Genomic DNA, 6000 nt, shown 5'->3' with positions numbered 1-6000 from the left:
AGAGATGAAGTAGCTAGCAGAGAGTCAAGTTGGAAGAAGACGACTAATCAGGAAGATTCAAATTAGGGGGTTCTGTTCTCAACCACATACCAATTCTTTGTAAATTTGGTTTGAAAAGTAAACGGGCCGGGGTCTTTTAATTTTTTCTAAATAAATAATCATATCGAATTGACCATCAAGAACCAAAATTTCTTTGCAAAGTTTGCAAACGCTTTGTAGTACTAGTTTAGGTTTTAACAAGAAAATAAATTCTTGTTTTTGGATGTGCAGTTTAGGTTTTATTCCTGCCAATGTTTTTCTGTTGTTGTGACTTACGTGTTACGCTATCGTTTGGCTTCCTCTTTTTTTTTTTATATATATTTAGTTTCTAGTCCTTATTGGTTTGGTGGTTGGCTGGTTGCTGCTACTACTCTCAGTTTCATAAACCCTCTATGGTGGTTTGGTTCCTGTGGAATTACATTGGAAGCAAACAGGTTTGGATATTCAGTGTAATAAACACAAGACAATAACTAGCCCTAATGTGCAATGTTGCTTGCATTCAATAATCTTGTTCTCATTGTCCCAGTAAATGAACTCGAAACAGAACCCCTCGGCCCTTGCTCATGGTCACATCCACTTTGTGACGTATCTTTTGTTGATGAAACAAGTCACCACCAAATAATATAAAACAGATGTTCTGAATTCTGATAGAGAGCGTGTTGAACATCTGATTAAAGACATGCAAGATTACTTTCCTTGATTCCTCCAGTAGTCCAGTTTCACACAATTGCAGCAAATACCTTCAATGATTCACACTTGCTTGAAACGAAGCATTACAAACAATCGAAATGTGACACAGATCAGTTTTCATTTTTCTCTCTCCACCTGACAACTTTTCAAGTCTCATTCCTGTAAAACAATTTGCAGAGACAGTAGGAATGACATTGGCTTTGATTGCTCAGAGCTGACTCCATGACTCGATTAAAACTCTACAAAAGTCTCTAACTTTTTCCCTCAGTTTCATCATCTTCAAAATCTCTGAAATTATCCGTTTGTAGAAAAGATGATTTTTTTCATTCGACAATATGACTCCTGCACAACTAACTAGCTCTGGGATTTCGGTTAGTCTGGTTACGAATTTCAAACCGGAAATAACCAAATTTTTATTTTTCTAAAGGTTATCTGACTTATGATGGTTGACAGTGACACTAAATTGATTCTATGATTTTGTCATATGGAATTGTAAATTCTAGAAATCAAAATACATGGATTTTGAAATAACATGTTTTATCCTTGGATTTAAATCCTTATATTTTACACTTTCGAATCCATTCAAATCCATTTAAAGCATAATGTGGATTTTGAAATCCAAAAACAAATCATTGAATGAATAACATGAGATTTTAACAAGTATTTGTAAATCATGGAACCAATAACCCATCATTTTGATAAGTATTTTAAAATCAATGATTGAATAACACATAATTTTTGTCTGGATTTCTAAATCCATTAAAATCATAGAGTCAATAACCCCCTCAACCAATAAAAGGTTATCTCATCCTCGTAAATATTGATTTTGACATAAATTTATTTGATAGTTAAAATAGTTTATTTAAAAAATATTTACGTCATAGTTGAGGTATAAAAACTATACGTACTTTTTTTTTTTTTTTTTTTTTTTTTTTTTTTTTTTTAATTTGGCCATTTAATTTAGCCAACCGGTCCTTGTGTTCTTCGTTTCACAGTTTTTTTGTTCTTTTTTCTTTTTTCTTTTTAACTTTGAAATTATTGATGTTTAAAATTTTAAGTTTCAAGCAAAACTTAAAGTATATGATCTATACGATACATTCATAAGAAACTAATTGGGTAAAATTTTAAAATAATAATTATTTTTAATTTAATTTAATATTATTATAGTTTTAACTTACTTTTAAATTAGGTTAATCCAGTTTAAATTTTTATTATTCTGTATCTGTTTTATTATATATTTAATACTATTATTTGTTTTATTATTTTTTATTTTTGTTTTTTTGTAGTCGCTAATTTTTTTTCCTCAGTTTCATCATCTTCAAAATCTCTGAAATTATCCGTTTGCAGAAAGGATAATTTTTTTCATTCGACGATATGACTCCTGCACAACTAACTAGCTCTGGGATTTCGGTTAGTCCGGTTACAAACTTCAGAACCGGAATTAACCAAACTTTTGTTTTTCTAAAGGGTTGTATACTTGTATCTGACGTATGATGGTTGACAAACCTCACTCTGGTAAATATTGATTTTGACATAAATTTACTTGATAGTTAAAATAGTTTATTTGAAAAAATATTTATGTTCGGGTTGAAATCAGCATGACGTCATAGTTGAGGTATATAAAACTATACTTTTAAAATTATTTAAATTTGGCCATTTAATTTACCCAACCGCTGGGCCTTGTGTTTTTCGTTTCACATATTTTTTTTTTAACTTTGAAATTATTGATGTCTAAAAATTTAAGTTTCAAGTAAAAACTTAAAGTATATATGGTTATACGAAAAATTCTTAAAAAACTAATTGGCTAAAATTTTAAAATAATAATATCATTAATTTAGTTTTATTTTATTTAGATGATTGTCAGCACAATAATAATTGATCTTTAATTTAGTTTTATTTTATTTAAAGGAAAATACATCATGCAGGTGAAGATGATCCGAACAATATTATGCGGTTATATAGACTATGATTTAGATGTCGCTGACAGTTTCATTTATGTCTGCCTACATCTATGGGAATGCAGTTTGTTTGAGTTGATCCGTTTCTGTTCTGAAGTAAGCAATAAAATATATTTGTATGAAAATCAAAAATATTTTCTGGAAAAGTTTAATAAAAAAAATAAGTTGTAGGAAAGTACTAGTCCTTAAGTCTACTTTGTTGTTTAATCATAAACATAGTTGCTAGTTTTGCAAATTTGCACTTCACTGAAATATAACCAAGATTGCTTTTTCATTATATGGAGGGGAACTTCTTGAAGCTTTACGTTACTCAGACCTGCAAGTTTTGCAATAATCTTCTTCTCCTTGATAATATTTTTTTTTTGTCATATTACCTCATTAGTCATCAGACACACATTCAAATAATCAAAGTCATCGTTATCCATAACATCAAAACCAAACTTGCGGAAAATAATATATTATAAAGAACTCAAAAGAACAAGGATATTATATGGTGTGATTTTTGTATGCTCTCAAATGATCGATCCTTGACATCTCAGCTTTTGCCTCAAAATCTTATTTAAGGATGTCTAAAAGGCTTTTTAGTCATCTCAATCTGATATACTATATAAATTGAAAAATAAAGTTGAATTTTTGATTGGTTCTGTTTTCCAGCATTCATACATACAAAAAGGGTTTTGGATACAAACAAATGTCATGACAGATCTTGTCGGAAAGTTGAGTTGAGGACAAGAACAATAGATGAATTTTAATAATTATTGCAAAGAAAGTTATAAGAATTGTTAAAAATTGTATAAATTTATATACTCACGACTCATTCAAAAAGGCCACTTTAGGGTTGAACAAGGAGGAGAAGCTTTTAATTAAAAACCTTTCTTAATCGCTAAATGATTTTTTTTTTTTTTTTTTTTTTTTNAATTCTGATAATTTTAAAAGATGTTTGTAGTATATGGCAGTGTAATACAGTAGTTGGGACATTGTAGTACTTGATGCTCCCATTTAATAATTGGAGTGAGTTTACCTTGGCTGCAAATGGATGCACAAAATTAAAAAAAAATGGGTTGAATAAAATTGGGTTGAATAATATTCAACTCATTCATTTCCAAAATAGTGGTTAAACAAGTTGAAGATTTTTGCTGTAGGATTAGTTTATTTTTTCAACTTTTTGAGTTGAACGGGCTGAATAATTTTTTCCAACCTCTTCAACTTTTAAAACGCAAATGGTGAAAATTGGTTGAATAATTTTTTTCAACCTGTTCAATCTCTTCAACCTTGCAACCATTTGCAGCCGTTATCTTGCCTAATAAAATATAACTTCGATATAGGAATTAGTGGTTCGCCTCCAACAGAAAAAAGAAAAAAAAAAAGAAAAATCGGAACCTCACCGATGACAAATTTTTATGTATTAATGTGGCTAAGGCTAACAAGTCGCGGAATATTAACTGAGTGAGAGATTCTCTCAGTATATTGATTTGATCCCAGTCCAAAGATTTGATTGAGGTCTCAGCGCCATCGTTGGCGGCAAAGATGTTGTTATCACCGACTCATTCCATCCGGTTCCCATCTCCGATATGGCGCTAGACGAAATTGGATCAACAGAAATGTTGTTGTTTTTTTTTTTTTTTTTTTTTTTTTTTTTTTGAATAAAATGTAAAATTTATTCGAAAAAATACTTTTTTACATCAGAGTGCAGCTTGTTTATATAAGAACATTTAGCGTTGAACTATAAAAGTTTAAAAGATATAAAAAGAATTTGCTGTGGAGGCGGTCATCTTCATCTCGATGCTAGCCAGGCTGCCATATAACCGTTGTCTTGTATGGAGAGCAAGCGGTTTCGGACTTGTCTGTCTAGTTGTTTGATGAGCAAATTGGATGGGATCGGTTGTTCACCATGTCGTATATTATTCCGCTCCTTCCAGAGAGAGTGGACTGCAGCTTAGAACGCATAACGGAGGAGGAACAGGGTGGCCCGTCCCTGTGATGCGTCTGTTAGAAGAGCTAAGAGTGTTTCCCAGTCCGTGGAGAACGTGGATCTTAGGAGTGTCGAGGTGAGTCCTTTCCAGATTTCGCTGGAGTAAGTGCAGGCGAAGAACAAATGGTCACGGGTTTCTTGTGGGCTGCGACAAAACACACAAGTACGATCAGTCTGTGTGTTCCATTTTTGCATTCGATCTCCTGTCGTAAGTCGGTTTAAAATGGCCAGCCAGACCATGAAGGAGTACTTAGGTGTGGCTGAGGGAACCAAACTCCCGCATACCAACGCTTCTGCTGCTTAGCAACTCTAATGAATTCCCATGCTTCTTTCGTTTTAAATGACGTTTTGTATTTGCCCTGCTTCCCTTTCCAAAGAACAACATCCTCTGTTTCCACTGATCCCCTGTTTCTCAAATCGTTAAGTGCTTCCTCAATCTGATTAAAATGGTCAACTCTGTGTCGTCTCGGTCTACGCAACAGAGCTTCAGCTACAGTGGCATGTATGCTTATGCCCATGTCGATGCAGCCACGGTGACCTGCAACATCAATTAGACGGCCTAAAGGCGACCAGAGATCATGCCAGAAGGAGATACTTGTGCCATTATGAACCTCATATTTAACAAAATCAGAAGCTAGCCTACGATATTTCAGCAGCTTCTTCCACATCCAGGATCCAGCAGTGGAGGAGACAGAGATAGACCAAAAGGAACCCTTCCTGAGAAAATAAGCTCGAATCCAAGTCGTCCAGAGTGAGTTACCTGAGAGAAGGCGCCAAATAAGTTTTAAACAGCTGGCATGGTTGACATCATGCAGAGAACGCAGTCCCAAGCCTCCTTCGTCTTTGGGAAGACAAACATCTGTCCAGGCTACCTTAGCCTTTTTTGCATTGAGTGATGGACCAGACCATAGAAACGCTGAACATAAGCTGTCAATTTCTGCTATGCAAGCCTTAGGTAAACGATAAGCGGACATCCAGAAGTTCGTGAGACTGTGTATGACCAAAGTGATGAGCTGCAGACGGCCTGCGAAGGAGAGATGCCTCGCAGTCCAACTTCCAATTCTTTCTCGAATACGTTCTACCAGAGGAGTGTAGTCAGATGTGGTCATGCGCTTAGTTAAGAGAGGTAGACCAAGATAGCAGACAGGCAGAGTGCCAGTAGCAAAGGGGAAGGAACTAAGAATTTCATCCCGATCACTAGTCGAAACCCCTGCCATATAGAGAGTTGATTTTTCAAGGCTAATATTAAGACCTGAGAAAGCAGCAAATTGGTCAAAGAGTTGCAGGATGCCCTCAATAGAGCTCTTTTTCCCATCAGTGAAAACCAGGAGATCATCGGCA

This window comes from Camelina sativa, chromosome 2, assembly GCF_000633955.1.
Source record: "Camelina sativa cultivar DH55 chromosome 2, Cs, whole genome shotgun sequence".
NCBI classification, from domain to species: Eukaryota; Viridiplantae; Streptophyta; class Magnoliopsida; order Brassicales; family Brassicaceae; genus Camelina; species Camelina sativa.
Note: the sequence above shows the minus strand (reverse complement) of the source record.